The sequence below is a fragment of the Mastomys coucha genome, unplaced genomic scaffold (genome assembly GCF_008632895.1).
Source record: "Mastomys coucha isolate ucsf_1 unplaced genomic scaffold, UCSF_Mcou_1 pScaffold13, whole genome shotgun sequence".
Classification (NCBI taxonomy): domain Eukaryota; kingdom Metazoa; phylum Chordata; class Mammalia; order Rodentia; family Muridae; genus Mastomys; species Mastomys coucha.
In genome coordinates, this window is record NW_022196895.1 from 25,372,398 (window position 1) to 25,383,770 (window position 11,373).

General features: G+C 35.5%; 1 long non-coding RNA gene across 2 annotated transcripts in view; it reads left to right on the top strand.

Annotated features, from left to right (window-relative positions):
* The window catches only part of LOC116087573, a 41,950-nt gene that overhangs the window by 8,524 nt on the left and 22,053 nt on the right, over positions 1-11,373 (top strand). The window contains exon 5 of one of the 2 annotated variants that reach the window (XR_004117491.1): positions 587-670. The exons of the other annotated variant lie outside the window; for it this stretch is intronic. This is a non-coding gene — a long non-coding RNA (uncharacterized LOC116087573). Of the gene's footprint in view, positions 1-586; positions 671-11,373 lie in introns of those variants that run through there. 2 annotated transcript variants of the gene reach the window in all.

The following is an 11,373-nucleotide window of genomic DNA, read 5'->3' on the forward strand; positions in this document are numbered from 1 at the left end:
GAAGCCAGTATTCTCTTGAGCATGTAGGAAGTGGATTTTGTGGATATAGACCATGCTTTTCTTCCTCCTCCAACCAACAATGAAGCATAAAACATTCAAAAATCTCCCACTGGCCATACCTGAGAGGCAATGACACTGCTTGTATTCTTCAATGGTCTATATCCTGTAGTGCTATGCCTTAGATTAGATACAAATTAAATACACTCATTATCTGGTGCACTGGTCAGTACTGTCTCCTAATCAAATCCTGTTTATTTATATGGATGGGTTTTCTTTTAAAGTGTGAGAGTAAAGGTATTTCTGTTACTGTTTCCTTTCTCTTATTGGTTCATAGAAGTTTCTGTTGCTTTGTGTGAACGTGGTTCTTTGTTGGTTATGCCTGCTGAAAATATTCTTCACTCTGTGTGTTTCCTTCTCATTTTTTTCTAATACAGAGAATTCCCTAGCTTCAGTGTAGTTTAATTTATGTATCTCCCAGATGTTTATGCGTGATGGGTACTGCTGAGAAAATTTTATCCACATCAATATCAGAACGAAACCCTGGATTATCTAGTAGAAGAACTATTGATTTGTGTTTCAATTTCAGAACCAGAATCCATCTAGAATGGGCTTATGGTGTCAAATAAAGGTCAGATTTTATGCTTGTCTTACATGGACACTTGATTTATCCACCATCATTGTTTTAAGACATAATAGTTTATTTGCTGAAATTTGTGTCAAACACTAACTTTTAATATGGAATGTGTCTTCTGTTCACCTTATTCTATCCTGGTTATTTTTCATATATATATATATATGAATATATATATATATATATTCATATATTTCATATATATATATATATATATATATGCCTAAACTGTTCCATGATAGTTTTTAATAATTGCTTACATTTCAAAAAACTATTGTTTAAAAACATTTACAATTATTTATTTGGTTGGTGTGTATGTGTGTGTGTGTGCGTGTGTGTGTGTGTGTGTGTATCTATGATGTGCATGTGAGGGTCAGAAGACAACTGGCAGGAGTGGCTTATCTCCTTCTGTCCTGTGGGTCTTGGGAATCAAACATGTCTCTGAGCTTAGAGGCAAATACTAGCTGAAACAACTCACCAGCCCAATTACTCACTTACTAATGCATATTGGTTAAATTAACACTGGAAAAAAAAAGACATAGCTTTCATTTAAATACTTCTATTTTCTTTTCTACACCTGTGTTAAAGTGCACTTTGGTCTCTTTTGCTAGTTACTTACTTCACACATATTCTTGTTGTGTCGTTAAACTGTTACATCACTTAAAATAAATCCATTCATAGTTCCTGTGCACTTTACCCTAACTGAGCAGAGTTTTCTTTTTGATGTCAATGACATTATCTTTAAATTATAAGGGTCTCTCTGGTGACCTTTTTGTTTTCCGTAAAAAACAGACAGACAAAATTCTCATTTTATTTTCAGGGGTGTGTGTAACTGTAAATGGGTATGTGTATATGAAGACAATGTTTGTGGAAGCCAGGAGAGGTGTCAGGTAACCTGGAACAGAAGTTTACCTATAGGTAGATGTGAGCTGTCCAACACCAGTGCTAGGACCTTAATATGCTAGACTATTTTATATCAACGTGACACAATCTAGGGTCACCTGAAAGGAGGCATCCCAATTGAGAAAATGCCTCCTTGAGATCCAGCTGTAGAGCATTTTTTTAATTAGTGATTGATGGGGAAGGAACTACTGTTGGTGGTACAGTAGCTGGGCTGGTGTCCTGGCTTCTACAAACAAAAAAGAAGGCTGAACAAGGCATGGAGAGCAAGTCAGTAAGTAGCACTCCTTAGTCTCTGCATCAACTCCTACTGCCAGGTACCTGGCCTATTTGAGTGTCTGTCCTACTTGCTGTGATGAATGGTGCTGTGGAACTAGAAACCAGATAAAACTTTTCTCTCCAACTTGCTTTTTTTTTTCCATGCTGTTTCATCATAACAATAGAAACCCCAAGACTCCAATCTAGTCTGGTAAGAACATTTAGGACTCTTACTTACTGAGCTGTCTTTACAGCCCCTAGCTGTTCTTGATCTATTTGTTTGTCAATTCTGTCACATGCTTAATACATTTATTCATATCCTTTCCCAGGGTCTAAGTTTCTATCTGTTGTTTTGCTAATGTGTTGGTAACTCTTAAATAGTGTCTGCTTTCTCTGTGAGCTCCTAACTTCTCTGAAGCTATCAATCAGGAACTTCAGCTTGTATACACTGTGTGGTCTCTTTGCATTCTGCATCCCAGTGGTAAGCATGATATCTTAGTAGACTTTCAGAATACAAGGAGAAAAAGTTTAACAAGCTGGATCCTATGTTGTTTTCTCCTATGCAGCTGAATTGCAGCCATGCTACTTTAAAATTTTGTACCTTGTTTCTTAGAATAATTTGATTTATGTCTTCATAATTACATGAAATAAATATTTCTGAAGTGTTTGTTTACTGTTCAAGTTAGATTGATGGATGTATCTGGTTAATCTGACATGTTAATATTCTTATGAACAATTCCGTCTTCCTGAAAGGCAAGAGAATTTCAGGGGTACCAGGTCTCTAAGACGGATTGTGCAGACTTCAGTTGGTGGGTTAGGAAAGACAGAAATTAGAATACGGTAGCAAGGAATCTTCCAGAAGGTAATAAAAGGAGGGAAATTGTTTTCATTCTTAATATACTAAGGCAAGATGTAAATAGTTCAAATAAAAGACAAACAATGGAAGATAATTGTAATTTGACAAAAGTATGTTGAAATTCTTATAGATTTCAGATTCTGTCACTTGTTAAGAAATCACATTTTAAATGGTAGAATGAAAGGGAATTCAGGCATTTTGGGAAAAGAAACTACAGTTGCTAAACAAGATTTTTCTCCAAATAGGACATCTGTATCAATCCCTCCCCCCATCCCCTGCTACTTTCAGAGCTCTCTGAGGAAGAGCAGGCAGAAAGTCTGCATAAGCCAAAGGTTGAGGATGATTCCAAGAAACAAGATTTTCAGATACAACAGTGCTGATATGTATTCCAACAGACTAAGACAGACCTGTACAGACTCATGACAGATAAAACTCCAACACTGAGAAGGAGTATTAAACACAAAATCATGCTCCTAAACAAAAATATATTTGTGATTGATGCCTACTGGTAAGGGGAAACTTAGTTTTCTCCAATGGAGTTTCATTGTGAATATCATCCATACTCCAGGACAGGCTTCATGCCAAGAATAGTTGGATAATATAAAATGAACTCAATCATTGAGGTAAGTATTTTTGTTTTGTATTTTTCATTTTACCAGGGTTCAGGTTTACGTGTTTGTTTTGTCTTTTTATTTATTCCTTTTGTTTAGGTGCATGTGGTTTAGAGGGAAAGCAAAGAAGAAAATGAAATTGGGAGGCCAGGGAGATGGAAAGAAGTTGGTAGAAACTTGGGTAGGAGAAAGAATATGATCAAAGTATTTCATATGATAAAATGATTTGAGAGATATAAAAAGTTCCCAGGCCTCTAAATCCAGATTATAGGAATATGTGCCGAAGGAGGCAATGTTGAAATCAGTCATCAATCACAAAAGAACACATAAATATGTAAAATTAAGTAGGAAAGTAAGTATGATGTATTTGTATAACATGTAACAGCAAGCACATTTAAAGAAGCTGTGAATTTGAAAGACAAGATGATAAGTTTACATGGAAGGCTTGAGGGAGTGGAAAGTTAAGGGGCAACTGATACAACTATAATGTCAAAAATCATTTTAAGAAAGCTTTTTGTATGCAGGATTTTTGACTGTCTGTTTAGCTATTCTAAGCATGCTTATCATTTTATTTCCATCTCTTGGCATTTTGTTATGTTTAGAACGAATGAATTTTATTAAGCAATGGCCCACTCACTGTTACAGCGATATTAATTTATATTTCATTATATATTTGCAATGTCTGGATTCTGTGTAGTTGTGCCTTCTTATAAGGTGGAAGTGTGCACAGAGTCAGTGCTCAGAGCTAGCATGTCTGTTTCCAAGTTGCAGTATGACTTCCTCTTGCCTGTAGAGTGCCTCAGTGCTCAATTAAATTTCTATAAGCATCGTTCTGAATTTTTCGTTTCAGTCTTTTGCTGAACAACAATGGTTGGAAGCTCTTGTGGGGGCTATTTCTTTATTACCTTATCTATGCTTTTGTGAAATCTAAGAGTGCCAAAAGAGAAGAGTGCACGCCATAACACTGGAGACCCTTTGCTGTCTGTGAGAAGATCAAGGCAGAACTCCATTGTGCTGATTAAATAGAATCGTCCTGTAATCTTCCCCTACATTACAAACACTCAGAAATGACAATGTGAAGGTAAGGTCGACTTCCCCAGTGACCTTCTGTTCACATAGTGTGAAGTAAAGTCTCCTTTGTTGTCATCTTTTGCAATTCTTTTTTCTGGAAATTTTTATGAGTCAAGGATTTGAAGATAGACTTCATGCATGGCATGATTCTTCCTCTCTTGCCTGATTAAAGTAAGAGAAAGGGAACCCTGAGGAGTATTTTTAATTCGTTTCCCCCTGACACTGCATAAATCTAGGAAAATTTATATGCTAATCAAATCAAAATAGGAATTATTAGTGACTAGAGAGCCCCAACATGGCTGTTATTTTCCCACCAACATATGATAACAGCCCTAACACTGAATTAAGAAACTGAATATTATATAAACCCCAAAAGGTTATAATACATGACAGGTTTAAGCAATATTAAATTCTGGAAACCGTGACCTACCTATTACATATTTATTCAGTATTACAAATTGTAAATATTTTAAAATACACAAAGATACAGTGTGGGTAAATCCTTAATGTTTAATGAAATTATTCATGATATACAAAGAGTCGGATACCTCAACAAATACCATGAAGGTTAATGCATGCGGATGAGTCTGAGGGGTCCAGATAGGAGAGGAACACTCCACGTCCTTCCTGATGATGATCATGAAATAGAATTAACATAACTTGATTTCATGGTTAGGGTTATCTCTGGGGATTGAAGCAAGAGGTATTCAGTGTGTACCTCAGTGCAAGTGCTTCATGCCCAAAGTCAGGTTCCCTTGGTTAGTACTAGGACCCATCATTACAATGCCTTTCAGAGTTGGAATCTTGATTACTGTTGAAAGTCTATAATTGAGCTACTCTTCTGGCATTTTATCTTTTCTGTTCATTAGTAGAGGTCTAGTCTTTCAGAAGACATAAACTTCAGGAGCTCACTAAACCAACAAGCTTCAGAAAGCAACAGTGAGTGTTGCTTAAGAATGGGCTTAGTGAGGACACTGCATTTTCAGCAGGTATTTCCATCACAGATTTGTAGTCATGCCTTGCACATTTCATGCTGCAGGGTCCCCATGCACATTGTGTGTGCTGATCAACCAAACAGACATTGTACTTGAAAAATGTATTTTGGACCCTCACTCCTAAGGCTTTTTATAGGTTCCTGCCCTCAGTAGAATACTGTGATGTTTACAAAGCCACAAGAAATGGACAACTATGAATCTGGTATCTGCCAGTATCCTACAGATGTCAATTCTTTTAACAAGACAATATTCTTGTAGAAGTGTTTTTTATAATAAAATGTTGAAACATTACTTGATTACTTTAATTGATAGAGATTTAATCTTGTGCAGTTATCATCCATTTCTCTATCATCTATCATCTAGCTACATACCATCTGTTATCCAAATACTTATATATGTATTGATCTGTCAAACCATAATAATCTGTTTATCTATCTAATTTCTATTCAATTATTATTATTTATAATTTATCTATGCTGTAATTATATTTGAATGTACATATACATATATAACATATGCTATATATTATAATGTGTAAATATCATGTTAGGATATATTGTGATATACATATCCTCATAAGAACATATACCTGATATACATAATAATGAAACATAAACCAAACTAGACATTTATACTGAACCCTGCCTTTTAAATTAAGAACTCATATTATGAACTTATGTAGAAATTTGTGTTTGTTATAAAAGAATATCCTCAATGTAATTCTTCAATTAATTGAGTGTATAAAATAATTTGCCTCAATAAAACTGGTTTCTTCACTTTTAGAAGTGATTATTCATTGTTAAAATTTTACCTAATAGGGAATAGTGAATTTAAATTTAAATTTTGAGTATTTTAATAAAATGTAAATGGTTTTGACTGAATCAGATACAAATACAGGTTTCTAGTCAAAAATTAAATGCTTTTTTGGAATATAGTTAGTTGGATAGGGAAAGCATTTGTAATTTTCCATGGAAGAAAATGTTATATCTCATAGTTTTTCTCTAATCTACATTGAGGTGATAGATGACTAATATTTATGTCTAGTTATGTTTAATAATCATTTGATTACTTTTACAAATGTAGTTACAGAAAACACTCTCACCACACCATAAACAGATTCAGGACAATCAATTACTAATAAATTTGGTCTTGAAGTCCACATACATTGGAATTGAATTTACTCATAATGCTTGACATGAAAATTACTCCAAGCACTCAGAACCTGAGATGTCTGATACCCCAACAGAGGCAGTAAAGTATGCCACCTAGATTGCCACTCTAAACTAACTAACTTGTTACTGTGGAGCCTGCCTTCTGAACAACTGGCAAGAAAAAGAAAAGACATGCGTGTTCATAATCACACTTCACAACGGGATAGAATCTATGATGCAGAGAGGAACTCACATATATTTGTGGTGTAAATTAAGTTTCTTTTCAAGCATATACACTAATTTTCATTTGAAATTTAGAAAGTGAACCAGAATGTGACTAAAAATAAGTCTATCATGGAGCTCAACTCAAAAACAAGAAAAGTAAAGAAATGTCATTCCAGTGTTGCTGAGTCACATGTTAGAAGCAGATCTGAAGAGTTAGGTCAGTTTGCAAATAATAAATTTACAGTTGACCATTTCCACTTACATCCACGTCTTTTAATTATGTCATTAACCTCCTATATTCATTTTTAGCAGCAGAGTAATCCCACTTTTAAGCATATCTGACCTAGCCCATGGAACATCTCTTAATTCATATGATAAAATGTATTTTCATAATTTAATGTCCAGTCATAGCATGACTAGTTATTTAAATATTTCCTATTTTTTGATGAAAATAAGTTGTTCCCTTTTCTCTTTTCTGGAAGTCATTAGTTGTATCATTAATGTATCCGTAACTTTAGCTGATTATAAAGATTTTCTCTCTTTTGTGAAATGCCTTCTTGTGGTATGCCATTCACTCTATAAAGGTAGGAGCTCATTGGAATTGTTTTATTTGATTATCTGTCCTTAATTTTATTCACTAACTATATTAATTTATCACATTAAATTTTAAAGAGACATGCCAAACAGAATAAAAATGCATTTAAGTTCTTAGTTATGTCCATACAGCCAAGAACTCAGCCAAGCTTTGTAGTTGCTGGCTGGCTACTCCATATTTAGCTCTTTTCAACTAAACTCTCTATGTTTTGTTGGTTACACACCACCATGTCAGAGTCTATGGTGACATCCTGACAGTATTAAAATGTATACCAGAATATCCATCACACTACCTACTATTGATTTCCAACAGCACTGGCCCTCTGGCTTCTCAGTTACAAGAGTGCCCTTATCTTTCACTTCAATTAAGGAAAGTGTATATTTTCTATGAAGAATATGTTTAACAGAGGAATGTAATTAAATGTAAAAATACCGATGGAAGAAGTGAGCAGACATAAGCAATAAGCAACCACACGTTCAGAACAGTGACATAAGGTGGAAAAGAATGGAAATGAGGGAAGTCCGCCATGATGACTGGATGACAGATTGCCATTATCTTATTCTCTTGGGTTCTGTCACCACCTTCAGCAGGAAGATAACACTGAACATCTTGGGGACAAGCAGTGTGGAACCTTCATGAAGCTGAGCATGTGCAGGATGAGAGAAGTGATCTGGGGGCTGGGGCTCATCTCCTTACTCACTCCTAAAAGAAGAAATTGATCCAACAATCAGATTCCAGAGGATGAGTTGTCTTTCAGAGAAACATTTTAATCCTAATGAATCTTACTTGTTTCCTGCAGTCAAAGGAAGAAAGAAGCCAATAGAAATGCAACTGTGTCCTATGTCCTATGTGATGGTTGGCAGAACTTAAACTCAAGGAAACTGTAAAACCCTGGATATTAACAAATTCAATGAGTTCAATGAATGCGGGCTTTATCTCATTTAAGATGAATATCATTGCATATATTTTTAAAGCTCCAAAAGAAGCATACCACACACAACATATACACACATACAAATTCTGAATTTTTATTTTATTATTATTATTTTAGCTTCATAAACATTTTAGTGAAGCCCCATTCTGCCAGAACATAAGATCTTTTTCTCTTTTGTGTTTTTCAAATTAAAGAAACAGCCTTGATACCGAATAGTAAAAGTAATAATATGGACAGTTGTTTTCATTTTACTGATTGGTTTAATAGCATAAATTTCTTGAATATATATATATATATATATATACATATGTGTGTGTATATACACATATGTGTGTGTGTGTATGCTGGGTATGACTTTTTTTCTATCAATGGTTTGAGTTTTATCTCAAGCTTTCAATTGCTTTTAAGTGTCCCAAAATTTGTATGCTGGCAAATGATGATGATGGTGATATTGATGATGTTGATGTTGATGACAACTAGCACAGCCATATAGTATGAACAAATCATGAAATGTAACTGCCACTTTTTGACTGATCTCAATTTACCAATACTATGTTTAAGTCCTAGAAATGTTAATCACACTCAATTCTTTTAAGCTTGCAAGAGCTAGCTGGCAACTACCACTACCTAACATTCAACATAGGCTATCTTCTTCAAAAAGTTAATAAAGATTGGAAGCTTGCAAAATTTTTTTTTAGCATTTTCCTTAAAACCTACAAAACATTTGTCTCCAAGTTTTTATTTATTTATTTATTTATTTATTTATTTATTTATTTATTACCAGTAATATTGAGAGACGATAACAGGACTTGATGATAACAATGGGACTAGGTGGTGATGGAATGATTGGTGACTATTGGAAATAATCATTGTGCCTGATTTCCACTATTTCTCACCTAAAAACAAATTAAAAGGCATGCCGTCCCGATATTCCTATGGCTGGTTTTCTGTGGCATGTTCCAGTGGATAAGTGAAACAAGCCACTTAAAATCCAGATAAACACATACTGATGATGTGGTAGTAGATGGACAGTAGTGTACCTTTAAAATTCAGTTCTCACAGTCTGCCTGCAATAGGGAATCTCCCATTTTTTGCCCTAGGATTTGCTTTTTTCTAGACAATTGGAACAGCAGTCAAAACAGTTGTGATTCCTGAAAACCTGTATTAAAGTATTAGAACATTGAGTAAATAAAAAAAGCTAAGAAAAAAAAGAAAGTTGTCTTTTGTCGTATGTGTGTATGTGCATGTGTGTACGTGTGTGTGTATATGTGTGTGTATGTGTGTGTATATGTGAATACAGAGAGAACACTAAGTGCCTGAGGTGCTTCAGTTTCAAACCCCCTTAGCACTGGTATTATAGACATGTGTATCCATGCCTGACTTTTCACATAGGTGCTAGAGTTTTTAAACTAAGGTCTTTATGCTTGTCCAGGGTCCTCCTCCTCCTTCCCCCCATCCTTTCTCTCTCTCTCTCTCTCTCTCTCTCTCTCTCTCTCTCTGTTCCTCCTTTCCTCTCTCCTTCCCTCCCTCCCTCTGTTTCTCTCTGTCTTTCTCTCCCTTTTTGTCATGAGAAACCTACAAAGCCTTAACATTCTTTGACCTGAGAGAGAGAGCAAGAGAGAGCTGTGTTATTCAGGACAGTACTAAGAGGCTCAAGAGACAGAAATGCACAGGAAAACTACCCTTCTTGTCTGGAATAGTGCTGAGACTATTCAGTATTTGGTAGTTTCACAGGACAACCTAATGGTTTAGTGATTCTTTCTTTCTCATGTACCATAGAGAGTTGCCTGTCCTGACACAAAATATTACTACTCTGCAATTTAAACAGCTCACTTGGTTGTGGTATCTTTGACTTTCATCCCAGAGTTATTTACTGTACTTCCTGAAATTCTCTCAACTATTGCTTCTTGTATTCTTGTGTTCCATTGTTGTGAAGTTTGAAGAACTATTTCTCTTTAAACATACTCAAAAAATGAGTTATTGTTGCTGATTCTAGCTTAGGTATATTTTCCCAGTACCATTGTTTTGGCAGGCACCATCAATTCTATGGTCTTTGCATGATATAATTTTCCCTAGGCAATCTGTAGCAGATGGTAATCCTTAATTTCTTAGACTTGCTGAAACTTTTTTATTTTACCGGTCCACATTAATGTCTTCCTCTATTTCATTTTCAAAATAAATACAAAACATGTTCTGCTTGGTAGGTAATGCTTGTCAACCTTTGCTTCACAATCCTTTCTTTTCTAAGGTGTGCAGTCCAAAATCTCTATCACACATACTGCTTGGATTATTCAGGCTGCCATCATGCTGAGAATAATGCAACCCTCGCCTACACTTTCCCTCCTCAGGGACCACTGGAGACTTGCTTTATGCAGCTAGAGTACTTGAGAGTACTTGGTCAATACATTACCTAACCAATAATGTTAGTTGCCACTCCAGGGAAGGGAACCGAGGGATAATGCACCTTATCCCGAGCCCAAAAGACTGAATATCTGTAGTCTTTTCTGACATTATTCTGTTCTGGGTGCAACCTTTAGGCTCTACTTAAGACTATAGGAGTTAGGCAAGGCAGTACTCTGCTCCTTTGAAAACGTAACTCCCTTTGTCTCCCTTTGTGGATCCGGAAGAAATTAACTGTGTTAAAGGATGTGAACATTATGACATGTAACTCTCATTTAAAAATATGACGCATGCCATCAGATTTTCCCAGGTCCCACTGAGAAATATGAACAGAGATGAATTTTCATTAGAAAAAGCAATATAGTGGGGAGTGTAATTCTAAATCAGGTTCAGAAAGACAAGTAGTGCATCCTCTCTCATATGAAGATCCCAGCTTGAAACTGTTCAATGTATTTATTGGGGTAGGAAAGAAATGTGTACAAATGACAGAAGTTGTAGAAAAGCCTCTGAGACAAGAGCAAGGAGAACAGAGATAGTCAGGAGGGTAAGGGATGCACACAGGGTCATGAGTGGAATCTTGACGGGGGAACATTCAGTAGATAAGACAGGCAGAGATACAGGGATAGAGAACAGAGAATCAACCCAAGAAAAGTATGAATGAAAATACTGAGAAGAAAATCTGTTATCTCATAAATTAATTAAGAGGGGGGCACAGAGGGGGAGGGAGAGAGAGAGGGAGAAAGAGG